The sequence below is a fragment of the Apodemus sylvaticus genome, chromosome 6 (genome assembly GCF_947179515.1).
Source record: "Apodemus sylvaticus chromosome 6, mApoSyl1.1, whole genome shotgun sequence".
Taxonomy (NCBI): Eukaryota; Metazoa; Chordata; class Mammalia; order Rodentia; family Muridae; genus Apodemus; species Apodemus sylvaticus.
In genome coordinates this window covers 28,610,803-28,627,033 of record NC_067477.1, presented here as the reverse complement: position 1 = coordinate 28,627,033, position 16,231 = coordinate 28,610,803, and positions in this window count along the sequence as shown.

The window sequence follows — 16,231 nt, the reverse complement described above, 5'->3', positions numbered from 1 at the left end:
TACTGTAAAGGCCAATGTTAAGATTTATGCCTTTGGAGTTAGGAGTCTACTTTCCAAGTATTGAAGTTTGGTCCTAATATCAGCATAGCTTTGGGAAAAGAAATAAGTCTTTAGGAGTTGTTTTCCTTCTGTGTTTTCAGGGTCTAGATTAGTATATTGTAAGAGGGCCTTTGTAAGGTGTTCTAAAAATCGAGATGAATTTTCATGTTTGTTCTGGATGACCTCTTGGAGTTTTTCATAATTAGCAGTAGTATGGAGGCTGGCCTGAAAGGAAGTTGAAAATTGGTCTCTAGCTAAAATACCACTTGGAGTATTAAAACTCCTCTGGGGATTCTTGTCAGATACTACCTCAGACCAGATCAGGTGTGCTGCAAGAGTATAGTGTATTTCATCTCCATGGACTCAAACCTGATCCCAGGCAAGTATATATATATATATAATAGAAAGTGAGACTATTAGATTGAGTGATATATTGAAATTCTTTAATAAAGGTGGAGGAGTTAGAGGTATAGGATACCAGTCTTTTTTTTAATTTGAGAAAGGTCATTTAATGAAAAGGAGACATGTACCCTGATTAGACCATCCATCCCAGCAACCTTCATCAAAGGAATAATGGATGCTGGGTTAGGCCGGATGAGGGAAGGAGGAGGAGGTTTGGCTTCTGATCAAGAGTAGTTAGCAGGAGGGCTAAAATCTGTAAGTGGGGTGAAAGTAGGTGCTAGCATGTAATTGTTAGAGCAGCCTGTATCTGGGCTGGGAAAGGAGCAGGTTGAAGAAGCCTGGGGAGTTCTTGGTTGAGGATGGTAAGGGGCTTTATCAGGGATTGTGGAAGTTTCATCCATTGAGATTTCTTTTTTTTTCTTTTTTCTTTTTTTTATTCGATATAGTTTTTACTTCCATTTCAAATGATTTCCCCTTTTCAGGTCCCCCCACTCCCTGAAAGTCACATAAGCCCCCTTTCCTCCCCCTGTTCTCCCATCCACCCCTTCCCACTTCCCTGTTCTGGTTTTGACCTATACTGCTACACTGAGTCTTTCCAGAACCAGGGGCCAGTCCTCCATTCTTCTTGTACCTCATTTGATGTGTGGATTATGTTTTGGGTATTCCAATTATCTAGGCTAATATCCAGTTATTAGTGAGTGCATACCATGATGGATCTTTTGACACTGGGTTACCTCACTTAGTATGATGTTCTCTAACTCCATCCATTTGTCTCAGAATTTCATGAATTCATTGTTTCTAATGGCTGAATAGTACTCCATTGTGTATATATACCACATTTTTTGCATTCATTTTTCTGTTGAGGGATACCTGGGTTCTTTCCAGTTTTGGGCTATTATAAATAGGGCTGCTATGAACATAGTGGAGCATGTATCCTTATTACATGCTGGGGAATTCTCTGGGTATATGCCCAGGAGTGGTATAGCAGGATCCTCCGGCAGTGATGTTCCTAGTTTTCTGAGGAACCGCCAGACTGATTTCCACAGTGGTTGCACCAATTTGCAACCCCACCAGCAGTAAAGGAGTGTTCCTCTTTCTCCACATCCTTGCCAGCACCTGCTGTCTCGTGAATTTTTAATCTTAGCCATTCTGACTGGTGTAAGGTGAAATCTAAGGGTTGTTTTGATTTTCATTTCCCTAATGACTAATGAAGTCAAGCATTTTTTAAGATGCTTCTCAGCCATCCGAAATTCTTCAGGTGAAAATTCTTTGTTTAGCTCTGTACCCCATTTTGAGATTTCACAGCTAGCAGAAGCTGAGTTGGGGAACAGGAAGGACAGAGAGAAGGTTTAGAATGAAGGTAAGAAAAAGCCTGAACATAGGAAACCTCCTTCCATTTTCCAGATCACTGGCAATGGTTGTAAAGATCCCTTATGTTAGTACAATCAAAAGAATCGAAAGTCCTCTTAGGCAGCAGTCTAGAGTCCTTATGTAGTAGGTATGGAGGCCAAATCTAACTGCAAAGGGATGTGAGCTTACAAGTCTTTAAATTGCATGCTAGGTGAATGAGTTTGAGATTCTCCAGGAGGCATCCCTGTGGGGAACCTGGAGGTATGGACAAAGATGTAATTCCCACTGACCAGAACAGCTAGGGGTAAAGTATTCCTGGTACAGGATGACTCGTCCCATGATAGTCAGGGACCAGGGTGAGGCAGGTGCATGGATCACTCAGTGCTGAGATTTTTGAGAGAAAAGGAAGGAGCTGTGCTTTGAGAAGAGAGAAATCTAGCCCAAGGCAAGAGGTTTGTGGCAGCAGTGGTGGTTGTGGTGGTGGTGGTGTTTAGCAAAAGGGGCTTTCTGAAGCCTTAAAACCTCAGCCAGGGTCATGTGCCCTGAAACATACCAGAAAGGTGCTGGGAGCTCAACTTTTGATCCCTCAAGCCCAGGGATGCACTTTAGCCCACCAGGAGGGGAAACCCACTGATAAGCCAGTGTAGAGTGCAGAGATCTAGCAATCCTAGGTCAGAAAGCAATCCTGTAGAGCATGCTGACTTGCGTAGTTAGGGTCCCAGTCTGTGTGTTTACCTCATCAGGGCTGGATTAGCCAGCACCAGGACACCTGATCTGGGTATGAGCACCACTATTGGATCACACCATGCAACAAGTCTCATGTGGAAGGTATATTAAAAGGGGGAGGGCAAGTAAGAGGACACAGAGGCTGCTGCAGGGTTGAGGAAGGGAAGAAGGGAAGGGGGAGGAGAAGTGTGGCCTTTGATGGGGATGTGGTACCTGTGTAGGAGGATATGTGACTGGAGGCAACAATAGGAATGTGTCATATGTCACCTCTGGGCTGCTAGTGATGTTGTCTCTGTCCCTCAGACTGAACTGGAATCTGACTGATTGCTAACACTATTAGCTTAGTGACATTTTATTTTGAAGGCCAATGCATTGAAAAATAATTAAAATAATATGGACATACACCTTAAAATAATTCCTCTTTCTTGGGATAGAAAAATAAAGTTCCTAATAAAACAAATATAGACCTTTTACAAAATGTTCTCCGAGTTTCCCACATATTTAATATCTAGGTTTGAGTTTTCTACGTGTATAAATATATATGTTTGCATGTTTCCTTTTCGTTACACCATTCTCACCTGCATTATTATTTTGAACTAACATATCAATTAAGCTTTATTTGCAATGCCATCACTGTCTCTAATTATGGATTCAATTCATAATAAAACCAAAATGGCGTTGGTTTTCAGTATTCTGTGTTTCTGAAACCTCAACAATCAAAAGGTGGCAAAGCTTAACCATACTCTATTTATGAATAAGTACCTTGAATATAAAAATAAATTAAAACTAAAAATCTAATGAAATTAATTCCAAACTAAGGAAACAAACAAAACCCATACTACAATGTCTAATGAGTCTAGATACTAATTGCTTTCATGAGAAAATTTAGCTGTGTAACCAGCCTTTAATCTCAACACTTGGGAGGCAGAGGCAGGCAGATCTCTGAGTTTGACACCAGCCTGATCTCCAGAACTATACAGAGAAACCCTGTTTTAAAAAACAAAAAACCCAATACAAAACAAAAAACTCCCTCTCTCCCTTTCCCTCTCTCTCTCTCCCTCTCTCTCTCTCTCTCTCTCTCTCTCTCTCTCTCTCTCTCTCTCTCTCTCTCCCTCTCCCTCTCTCTCTCTCTCTCTCTCTCTCTCTCTCTCTCTCTCTCTCTCTCTCTCTCTGTGTGTGTGTGTATGTCTCTCTCTCTCTGTGTGTGTGTGTGTGTGTGTGTGTGTGTGGTGTTTCATATTCATTTTATGCCTGGACATTGGTTGGATTCCTTACTTAAAAAACATTCTGTCTATAATAATGTTGCTAATGGGATATTCACACACACTTGGTAGTAGCAATTTGTAGCTCAATGTAAAATCTTTGGCAGGATGTGATGCCCATAAGATGGTTTAAAAGCTGTGCTGCCATCTGAACCAGGTGGATCAAACTAATGTCTTTGCAAATTACAATAAAAGGGAAAATGGAATGAGGAGGGCTAATGCTGGAACTAAGATTCACAGAAGTCAGAGAAGATCTATTATATGTTAGATTTGGGAATAATGGCTTCCACAATTGACTAAAAATCACCAAATCACATCAATATAGTAATAACTGGGTTTAAAAAGCAAATTATTCTAAATAGCTTTTTATTTTCAAGGTGCTTCCCTCTAAGTGCCTCACACATTAAGTCTTGCTACCTTCTGCTTGCTTGAAGTAATAAAGACACAACATACTTAAAGCCAATGGCATTTTGGGATTGTGATTTGAAACCACAATGAATGACACAGATAGCATTGCTTTATAAAGCCTTATTGTATCTATTAATTAATAATTATACTGGTAACTAAGCATGAGATAAAGCATAGGGAAATGAAATAACAAACACAAATACCATGTTGAAGGCAGTCACTTCTGTTCTAAGATCCATTATCCGTGCCCCTTTTAACCACCAGAGTTTATTCATTTTCTGATGAGCTGTAGCTTATTCAATATATATTGTTTTTAGCTGAGGGTAAATCCTCATGATTTCTTTAACACACTGAGATCTTTATTCATTCTTTCCTACTAGTTAACAGAATCTGCAGGGAGAGTTTTTGCTATCCTTCTGGGTACAAGATAGAAATGGGCTTTCTAAGCCCATAGAATTCACTCTTGATAACTGGTTAAGCTTTTGTAAAAGAAAATCAGAACAAAACAAAAATAAAATTGACAGATACCCTCTACTAATAAAAATATTTAAAGAATTAGAAGATGCATATTTTGCTACCTTCAAGTAAGTATATTTTATCTGTCTTTCTAGGAAACAAAGATACTTTCCACTAGGTCTTCTATAATAGATGGTGTGAAACTGTATTCTTTCTAATACACACAATGTAAGTGTAAGTACATCCTGCTTATAGTCAGATATGAATTAGTCTTGTTTTGTCTCTGTGTGATTGAGCTTAATCTGAATGATTCATGTGGCTATATCAGTCCATCCAAATCTTGCCTTCTTGGTATGCCGCATTTTTGCCCTCTCTTTAATTACCCCCACCTTCTATTCTATTTTTGACCCAAATGTGTAAAGCAGAGCTCAAATGAATATGCATGGAACTAACACCAGACTGATGACCTAGTAGAAGGCATATGTTTTAGAAAGGTCTTAGACTGAAAATCCACACATAGAAAATTTTGGACGTCATTCAAAAGACCACATCAGGAACTTGTGAAGAAGGCATTTCTACACAAACCTCCTTCCCCATGTAAAAATGTCTCGCTTCAACCACTAGAGTTTGATATTTGGAAAGTTGTATATTTCCCATTTGTATATGTTTGGCTATTTTTATACTTAGAGTTAAAATGCTATGCTTATTTTATATACACATCTTGGAAACATATGTTTTTTTCTAATTATATTGTGATTTATTTCCATCTGGCACTCTAAAAAGTACCATACAAGCCAAGCCCTGAATGAAAAGAATTTAGAAATTCTATCATTTTGGAAAAGCACAAATAAACATGTAAAATTAAATCAGAAAAATAAAGCTTTCTTTTATCACTATGCTATCAAAGGCTTAAAATTAAATATATGCAATAATATTTTATTAACATCATAGTATTATCATATTGATATTCAAAAATACTTTTAAAATTTACAATGCACACTAACGTTACTAAATTATTTTGAAGCAAGCCTAATAAAGATGTTTTGTATTGTGCATTTTTACATTTTGCATTGTCTAATATTTTAACTCTGAAATTCATAAAGTTTAAATATATTCATCCACATGGGAATCCCTAGTGGTTCTATGGCATTGCATTAGAAACTAATTAGCAGAGACTAAATTTATTTTACTTACAATCATCATTGGATTTTTAATCTTTCCAATTTGGGGGTGAATAATATGATTTTAATGATTTCCATGATAAATATATAACATACCATCTGCATTATAAGATAATTAGACTTTCATAGACCAACCTGATAATATATACTTTTGTTTTCTCTGGGAAAATTATATTATGCATTCCAAACAATTTATACAACAAGTAGACTTTGGAGCATAATCCATATGTTAATTGTGTGTTTTCTCTACAATTAAGTATATTCACAACTGAGGTTGCTTTTGCACAATGCATGGAAATAGATGCATTTGTTAACTTTAAATGTTCTGGCCTAGTTAAAGCATCACAGGAAACTTCAAGTTTTAATTTTGCTTATCCAGTTTATAGCAGTATGATAGTATTGGCAATTCAAATGATCAAACCTTGGGCTAGATGCAGAGAGCAGAAGGCTCTCCCCAGGATGTACTTGAAAGATTCCAATGCAGTGCATGGTAAAGGAGCCCTTTGTATACAAGGGTCAATGTGACCAAGAAATTTAGTCATAACCTTTCATTCTTGCAAGGTTTATTTTATTAGGTACGTTTGTAGCACTAATGTTTGCCCAGGCCTATTACAACACACAGAAATTGTCAAATTTTCAATGCTCCTTATTCTCTGTGAACTCTTCACAAACAGAAAACACATTTTTCTGTCTGTGATCACTCCATGCTATTTCAATGCCTTGTATATAGAATGTTGAGTCTGCTAGTTCTGAACCTAAGGAATATTCTGGAACTTGATACTAATACTGATACAGATGCTAGAATAATGTGAATGCCTGTCCAGAACTGTCAAAATCTGAAGAAAAAAGAAACAGTAAAAATGATAACACCATCATATTTGGAAAAATCTATCGTTAGTTCTTATATTGGAGTCCCCCGTTATACTGGAATTTGTCCAAGGTGTTTGAAAGGGTAGAAAGCTGGTAAAAAAGATCTTTCAACACTCCCAGTAATGGGATTCTCACTTTCTCTGTTAATCTTTTTGTCATGAAGGATTTATGAAAATAAATTTAACTGATGAATGCATTTCAGCTAATACCCAGAGCTTTCTCCTTTCTGTCTTACACTTCCATTTTTTTTAATGTATGGCAGTTAATGGTTAAGAAATGTACAAACTAATTTCATAAAGATGATATGCAAAGAAAAAGGCATAGTAGGTACGGCAAATGCAGGAAGTAGCCTTATAATTTGAGGCTACCATTATCTTGCTACCTACAGTAAGTTAGAAATTAAAGCTTACAGATCTCCAGTGACCATAAAGAATTCAGGAACAATCTTCACTACCTCAAACCACTGACTGCACTGAGACCTTCCCATAAACCACCCTCAACTATGGGTCAAATATATTTGGAGAAACAAAGGTAAGCACATTCCCATAAGATGAGAAAGTTGTTGGGAGGCTTGCTTGGAAACATATTATGACATTTGTGGATTTTTCTTTTATTATGCAGTAGGTTAAGGTTGTAACTCTTTCCTCTTCCTTTCTTCTTTAAGACTTGGAGCCAGGAAGAAATAGCTTTTCTAATCTTTGTAATTTCCATATAGAATGTGCATTTCTCCTTCTGGTACATTTGATCCTGCTTGAAATTATCTCTTCAAATTCACTGAATAAGCAAATGATATCCTATAATAGACTGTAATATACACATGCCTGTATCATCTTTCTACATATTTAAAACATTCTGTGTATTATTCCTCTACTATCTATTTACAACCATTGACAATTTTATGAAGTTTTCATCTGCTAATATATTATCTATCCACCATCTATTTATCATTTACCTTTCTAGACATCTTTTCAACTAGCTGCCTATTCTTGATCTATCTGCTTCAATGTGTTTGCGAGCTGTATATTTATCATCCCTGTTTATTTATCATACGGCAATTCTTCATATATATGTGCCTATAATTATCTTAAGGCTCTTTTAAAGAAATACTATATAATGGTGTCTAAGAAACAAAACTGCATTCTTACTGTTCTAGAACCTACAATGCTAAAACCAAAACAGCTGGTAGCACTACACTCTGAAAGTTTAGATAAAAATCATTCCTTGTACATTTTTATTCCCTGGTGGTTGCTTAGAAAGCTAAGCATTCTTTGACTTCAAGCTATATGACTCCAACCTGTCTTTTTCTTAACTAGGCATTTTATCCTGGATTTCTCCTATTTTCAAATTCCCTACTTCTTAAAAATATCATATATTGAATAAGAACTGCTCTAATAATATATGGCTTTATTATCAGGGAGGATCATAACTTCTTTCTAATCACATTAACTTAATACTTTTTTTTCTTACTACTTGCATGTTAGTTTGCAGATTAGATGGCTCTGCAGCCTGTCTCTGTACCATCTGTCCCACTGAAGCTGCCACACACCACTCTCACCCTGCCCTTGCTCTAAACTAGCCTCTCTTTCCTGTCTGGCTTTGTGAGAGTTGGGCATATCCTATCTCTAACTCATTCTGTCAAGACTTTCTCTAATGCCTGACTTTGCCTCTCAGTTAGGTTTTTACTTTCAAATATGGCTGTTTTCTTCTAAAAACTAAACTTTCCTTCATTGAAAGGAATTAAAGGCTTAAACTAAGGGTGCATCTGTATTTTACCTAAAATAAACTGCAATCCAGAGCATGTCTGCTTTTTGGCTGTATCACATAGGCCTAGTCTATGGAAGCTGGGCTGTGGTGGCGCACACCTTTAATCTCAGCACTCTGGGAGGCAGAGGCAGGCAGATTTCTGAGTTCGAGGCCAACTTGGTCTACAGAGTGAGTTCCAGGACAGCCAGGGCTATAAAGAGAAACCCTGTCTTGAAAAACAACAACAAAAAAAAAGTAAATTGGATTTGATGATTTGATTCTTTGCTGGATTAGCCATGTTACTGCATTAAAGTTCTACACACCCTAATGATGATATTAGGATACAAGTCCATTTCTATCTCTATTTTATTCATAGATAATAATTGATAGTGTTTCTTTTTATTGTTGGTTTGGATTTTGATTTTAATTTTTGCTTCCACAATGAGTCATTGTCTTCTCAAATTCAAAAGGAAGGTCTACCAGATCATGGAAATAAAACTGTGGACTATAAGCATAAATAAACTTTTTTAAATTTTTTGTTTCCTCAGATTTTTGTCATAGCAATGAACAGACAACACATGAGTTTAGGAAACACATGAAGGCTTCTGGACCATGTAGAAGGGACATTATTCTTTTAATTTAGTTTTATTTTTTATTTTAATTTTAATATACTTATATCATTTCTCCCTTCCCTCTCCTCCTTCAAAACTCTCCCATAAAATTCTACTTGCTTTTTTTCAAATTGATATCTTCCTTTTTCATTATTGGTGAAATAAACATGTTATACATATTGTGGTGCTGTTCAGACTTTATGATGCGCACAACATTTGCTTATACACATCTTGCAAGTGGGTTATTTAATACTATAACTCTATCAAAAGGTTATGAGGTATGATTTTTGCTTAAAGGGAGATCATCTTATTTTATGAGATACATGTAGAATATTAGAAAAATGTCTGCTATCTCTCTTCCTAAATCTAGTGTTTACAGATCTTCTTCCGAAGAGTGTCTCCAGTAGAAACTAGCTATGAAATAGCCACATTTACTTCTCCTGCTTCTTCAAACACCAGTTCATCCACAAACTATGAGAACATTAGCTACAAAAGAAATTATAAATTGGTACTACTCCTGTAAGGCTACCCTATCCCATGTCATCACTAATATTCAGTGAAGATAACTATGATAGTAGTCAAATGGCTTCTTTTTTTAAATATTATTTATTTTTATTTGTACAAGGACACTGTAGCTGTCTTCAGAAAAACAACAGAAGAGTGCATCAGATTCCATTACAGATGGTTTGTGAGCCACTGTGTGGTTGCTGTGAATTGAACTCAGGACCTCTGGAAGAGCAGTCAGTGTTCTTAACTGCTGAACCATCTTTCCAGTCCCATCAAATGACTTATTATGCTTATTTTTGTTGTTGTTATTGTTATATGCCATAGCATTCTTCACATAACTGTGACAAAATACTAAAGAAAGTAAATTATAATGATTAAAAAGATTTGCTTTGGCTCACAATTTGAGAAAATTCAGTTCATGTTTGTTTCCCCATAACTGTTTTTAGTACTGTTTAAAGGGGAAAACATTATGACTAAAAGAAAAAATAAAGCAAACTATTTACCTTAGGGTAGTCAGGAAAGAGAAAGAAGCAATAGAAAGAGAGAAACAATCATAGAGAGACAGGATAAAGGAGGAAAGGAGTACTGGAAGAGTATATACAACTTTGAATGCCACATATCTAGTGAGCTACTTCCACCAATCATATTCTCCTTTCTAATAGCCCATTCTTATGTTGAGTCAACAATGGGTCCATCTCTCAGTTAAGCCAACATCCTCAGTTTTGTAATAATTTCTTACAAGTACTAGTAGGTGTGGCTGAAAATTTTAACTTCAATGAAATACTTCTAAGTAAAGCAAAGCTCAAGAGCTCAACTTTTTGATGCAGTATAGTGGTCTATCAAAAAATAGAACATACTACGTAGAATCTTAGTTCTAGTATGTTGGCTTCCCACTGTAATCAGATGTAGAAGGATTTGAATCCAGAGTCATAGCTACTCCAGGAAAGGAACACATCCAAATACTTTCTATATCAGTGAACTCTGGCTTTAATGTAGACAACCATTTAATAAATACATTGAATCCCAAAGGATGGTTTCTAATTGAGAGCCAGACAAAGTGATGACTTAGAGAAAGATCTGACAGAATGGGTCAGAGGTGGAATACAGCCCCCTCTCAGTAATCAGCATAGGAAGGGGGGGCTGTTACTTTAGAGCAGAACAAGGAGAGAGGGATGGGATGGTAGTTACAATTAGACAATTTTATAAAGATGGGTGCCAGAGAGAACAAGGTTCACACAGGTGAAGATGGAATGAGCCAGGAAATGAGAAGGAGTCAGAAGATTAGAACTTATTGGTAAAGTTTGCATAAGGCCAAGTAGAAGTAAGAAGTGGAAAGAAGCTGAATAAGTCAGTTTGGAAGATTAGATTTAATGGAGGCCAGAAGCTTCCTCACCTATGCCTAGGGATAGTTAGAACAAAAAATCCAACACTCTGTGGTTAGCCCAACCTGTATATTGACAAAGCTTGGGTATGGCTCTCATCTCATCCCTCCATCTGAGGAAATAAAAGTGAAATCTAAAATCAGCATGAGTCTTTAGATTCATTACCTTGGAGCTGGTGTTCTGGCAGATGTCTATCCTGTGCCTCCAGGTTTATATCCTGCCACATGCCAAAGCTTGGGTTCAGCCACAGTTGCTCTCTGTCTATGCATCAAAGAGGTCAAGCTTTCCCTTGAGAAACTTGACGTTTTGCTGCTCTACAGATGCCATGCCATGGTGACATGTGGCTGCTTTCCACTCCATCATTGTTGCTTCCTTTCAAATGTTACATCTTCAGAAGGGCCTTATTGTACATTCAACTGAAGTCCAAACCAGTCCTTTGTTGTCAAGATTCATTTAATGCTATGGTTTATCATCTTCAAGTAATTGTCCCTGCCAAAAATTTGTTTTCTTACATTTGAAACATTCTCTAATATATTATATCCTTTACTAAAATTATTTGACATTTTACTAACATAATCTTTTCTCTAAATGTTGCCCGTATTATTGAGAAATTCAAAATTCTTGATCAATATGTTATTTACAAATGTGTCATATAAAGAAAGATGTAAGGAACTGACTCCTTGTTTGATCTATATGGGAAGCAGATTAACTAGAAAGCTTATTTGAGGATCATTCGTTTCCTCCACAATCATGTATTTGAAGTCTACAGGTCTACCATACATAATGTGCTCTCTTATGAGAAGAGAGTGGCATAATAGTAATCTACCCATAAACAGTATGAAAGAACTATCAGAAAAGTAATGAGGATAGCTATGATAGTAAGCACTATGAATGTTCATTAAATAAAGCATAGTGTACTAATTTGTTTTCCATTTCTGCAGTAAAACACTAACCAAAAACAACTAAAAATGGGTTTATCTCTCACTGAAGGAAGTCAGAACAGGAACTCAACTAGAAAAAGACAGAAACAATGGAAGGAACAATTCTTGGTTTGTCCAGATTGCTTCTGTGTAATTTAGGAGCACCTTGTCAGGTGGCATTTTCCATAGCTGGGTAGGACCTCCTATATCATTAGTTAATAATAAAAAAGTCCTACAGGCCAGTTGATATAGGTAATCAATTTCTTTGGTTAAAATTTCCTTAGCTCAGATACAGTTAGTATCAAATAAACAATAAGTAAATAGCACATTGGTAAAGGTGTTCAAAACATATGTGTTCAGGTAATAATTGAAATTCTGAAAAAGACAGACTGTAATAAATGAAGAAGAAGAAGAAGAAGAAGAAGAAGAAGAAGAAGAAGAAGAAGAAGAAGAAGAAGAAGAAGAAGAAGAAGAAGAAGAAGTAGAAGAAGAAGAAGAAGAAGAAGAAGAAGAAGAAGAAGAAGAAGAAGAAGAAGAAGAAGAAGAAGAAGAAGAAGAAGAAGAAGAAGAAGAAGAAACAGCAGAAGCAAAAGGAGCAGAAGAGGAGGAGGAGCAGGAGGAAGAGGAGGAGATGTATTCTAGACTATACCCATTCAGCATCGGTGCAGAATGTCTTAGAATTGTCATTCTATCATTGACAGCTGAATCTAATAGATATTGGAAGCATTTGATGTTGATGATCATGAAGGTTGTTACCTTGCAACCACTAGAAATAACTGTTAAACTCCATCTTTTTGTTGGACAACACATGATATAATATTCTATATAAAATTTATCTTATTTAAAATACTTATCATATTAGAAAAATATAAAATATCGGTTCATCCTGAGATTTTACTCTGCTGATCTAACATTTTAAAAGAATGATAAAATTTGATATAGTTTTTAGAACCTTTACTGAAATTTCTCTATAGAAATTGAGAAGTTTTGTCTATTTTCCATTATCAGGTTTATAAAACTTGTTTACTATACAGTTATGTAATTAGTTCTACAGAAAGAACAGGTTATGGAGGTTCACATCTCCAATCCCAGATCTACTAGGAAACATATCCTCATGCAAAACAATCTCTTCCATGGGGACATCAGCAGATCTTAGTAACTGAGCAAGGCTTGGGGATCCCTAAGCTTCTGCTTCTTTCATGCTAAAACATTATGCTGGATTGATCTTGAGTAGGACTTACACAGGAAACCATGGCTGTTGTGACTTCATGGATGCCCTGGTTCTGTCAGATGACCTTGTTTCATCCTCATCTTTCCTAATCTCTTATGAAATTTCCTCCCCATTTTTAGTAACACTTGTGGATTCTGTGGAGGAAGTGTGTAATATGGATGCCATTTTTATGGCTAAGAATTCCACTGCTATTATTGGTACTGTTACCAGTTCTTTGTTTCTGTACTTGGCTATCATGCCCTGAAAAAAAGGTTTGAGAGCTACTTATATACAAGTTATATATAAGATTGCATGACAACTTGATGATTTGGACATTTTTATCAATACATTATGTTTATTCTTGGGGTCTCTGTGCTTCCCGCCCATGTGGTCCTGGCTAAAGTTGCTACTGCAATTTGTACCAACAGATTGTTGGTACTCCAACATCTCTTTGCTTCTTGATACAGGCCTTAACTCCAAATGACAGATTTTGGTTATCTGCATGATATTCATGACACTTTTGCACCTTTGAATATCTCTTGCCAAGCCTAGCATTATATCACAGTTTACAGGGTTCACACTTGTGCAATACTATGGATGATTTCTCCCTAAAATATTGCATAGAAATTTTTAGTACTGGTAAACCAGGTACTCAGAATGAATCTTCTTGTTCCATACCAATGGGATTTCTCCATGTCTTATGACCTAACTGGTCTGTGTGCTTAGTATTTCTTTTTGTGAAAGCATTTTGAATTTCCTTATCCATTTATCTGTTAAAGAAAATGCACACAGAAAGGAAAGAATTCATGGATTTAAAACATTAATTCCAAAGTAACTAAAGATTGGTAAATCTGGAAAACACATGATAACAAATTAAAACCATATGACATAAATATAAGATTTATATAATGTTAAAAATGTTAATCCTTTACAATACAAATAGAAGACAGTGCTATTTTTGAAAATCATTGTAGGTTTTGAAAAATTTGGCATCTCAGATTGTTTGGAAATTTACTCAGACTGAACAGTTTAGTAATATATCATTTCAACTTTAGTTTCTGCCAGTTTAAATGGAGGAATATTAGTTTGTAACTTTATATATAGTTACCAATATATACCCCTTTTTTAGCATTGAAATATAAAAACAGAGGCATAAATTAGATATATATTTAATTTACATGTTACTGTGAATCTTTATGAATTATATGTAAAGCAGAGATAGATAATTAGAAAGCAAACATACACTGTTAATACCAAGAGTCACAAAACACAAAAATCTAAAATATACACACACATATATATGTGTATATATATATATATATATATATGTGTGTATATATATATATATATATATATACATATATAAATAAATGGGTCACCAAACTGAGTCAATTACTTTAAAAATATATTTAAATATTAAAGTCTATCTGGCAGTTAATTTGGTACTTTCCCTTTTTATGTTTTTGAAACTGACTCTACAGATCTCGTAGCCCTTAAAATGGAAAAACAAGGTTAAGTTCCCATGAATATAAATGCGTGTGGGAAGTTATCATAACACTTTATCTTCCAGGCTAAGCAATTTGACCATGCTAGCAGTTTTCTGTGGGCTTGGCTTGTTTGCAAGAACAAAACAAGATCTTCATGTCCCTTCAGCTATGTTTCCCAGATCCACAACTGGCAGGATGCTCTGGCATTTACTGCAGCTCTGGCTTCTCACATCCTGTCCAGGCCCATGGTTTTAAATGTCTAGGACAAGTTAATCACAACACATTTATTCTCCCGACCACTGACAGGTTCCTTGAGATGACATGACATTTGACCTTTCTCTAAGTAATGCGCTTACTGTCCCTTTGGCTATCAGGCCTCCACATAATGGAACATCACTGTGCTCAATAATTAATTTCAGATTATTAACAGTAACAGTGGTAAAATGATTAGGAAACTATGATTAAAACATTTCCCACTTTCAAAAGACATATAACTAGGTTAATTTATATTATCACAATAGAAACTACTGACACATCATATTTTAATGTTTTGCTCAGTTTACTTTTCCTATGTTAATATGTGTGACATGAAGATGAAACTCAAACTAAATGATTATTTGTTAATATATTTAATATATACCAGTTCATAATGTGCTAATTTTATTTCAAAATATGTATCACTCTTCTGATAAAAATGGCAAACAAAAGAAAAATTGCCTACTAAGCATTTTGGCAATAAGATGGTTATCAAATCACATTTCCTTTTTTAGTTATAATACCTCAATATTATTGAATTTTTACACACACACACAGACACACACACACAATTGTGGAGTGAATTTGATTTAAGTAGTCTATCTACAAATATCATAATGGTACCTAGATATAGGTTATTTGATATTGTGGTAATTTGAGTGCATCTCTGATGCTGTCAACAGATTGTGAAGTTAAACAAAGATGAAGGTGAGGCATTTTAAGTGGACATGATAGTTATAGACCCAAGCTCCATCAACTTTATTCATATATAATTCAGCTTTGCTAAATGAAGGATAGATTTATTCTCCAATAATCAGTAATCAAAAACTTGCAGTGATGAATGGATATTTTAAAATATTATTAGCACATGTGCTTTTTTTTTCTTTTTCTTTTTTTTTGGGGGGGGGGATTTGGTTTTATTTGAGACAGGGTTTCTCTGCATAGCCCTGGCTGTCGTGGAACTCACTCTGTAGACTAGGCTGGCCTCTAACTCAGAAATCTGCCTGCCTCTGCCTCTCAGAGTGCTGGGATTACAGCACATGTGCATTTCAAGCAGTTACGAACATTATTGAAATAGAAATACTAGAAACCTGTTATTGAATTTGAGCAACCTCTGACCCTATGTTAGTTTCAAATGATACCATATTTATCATCAGAACTGACATCTCTAGAGAGAGTCTTCTATTATGGTTCCCAATTATGGATTATGATAGTCATAATATGTCTAAGATTCCTCAAACACTGGTAGGATTCAAACTTATTTCTCGTGGTAATCTACACCAAAGTTCTTTCTGCCAACTACAAAATCTTCATGAATACTAACTATGAGGAAAAAGGAACAGGTAGCTAGGCAACAGTCTGGAGTTATATTTTTAAGGTAGTTCTACTGTGACAGAGAAGGGTGAGGAAGAGTAAATGTTT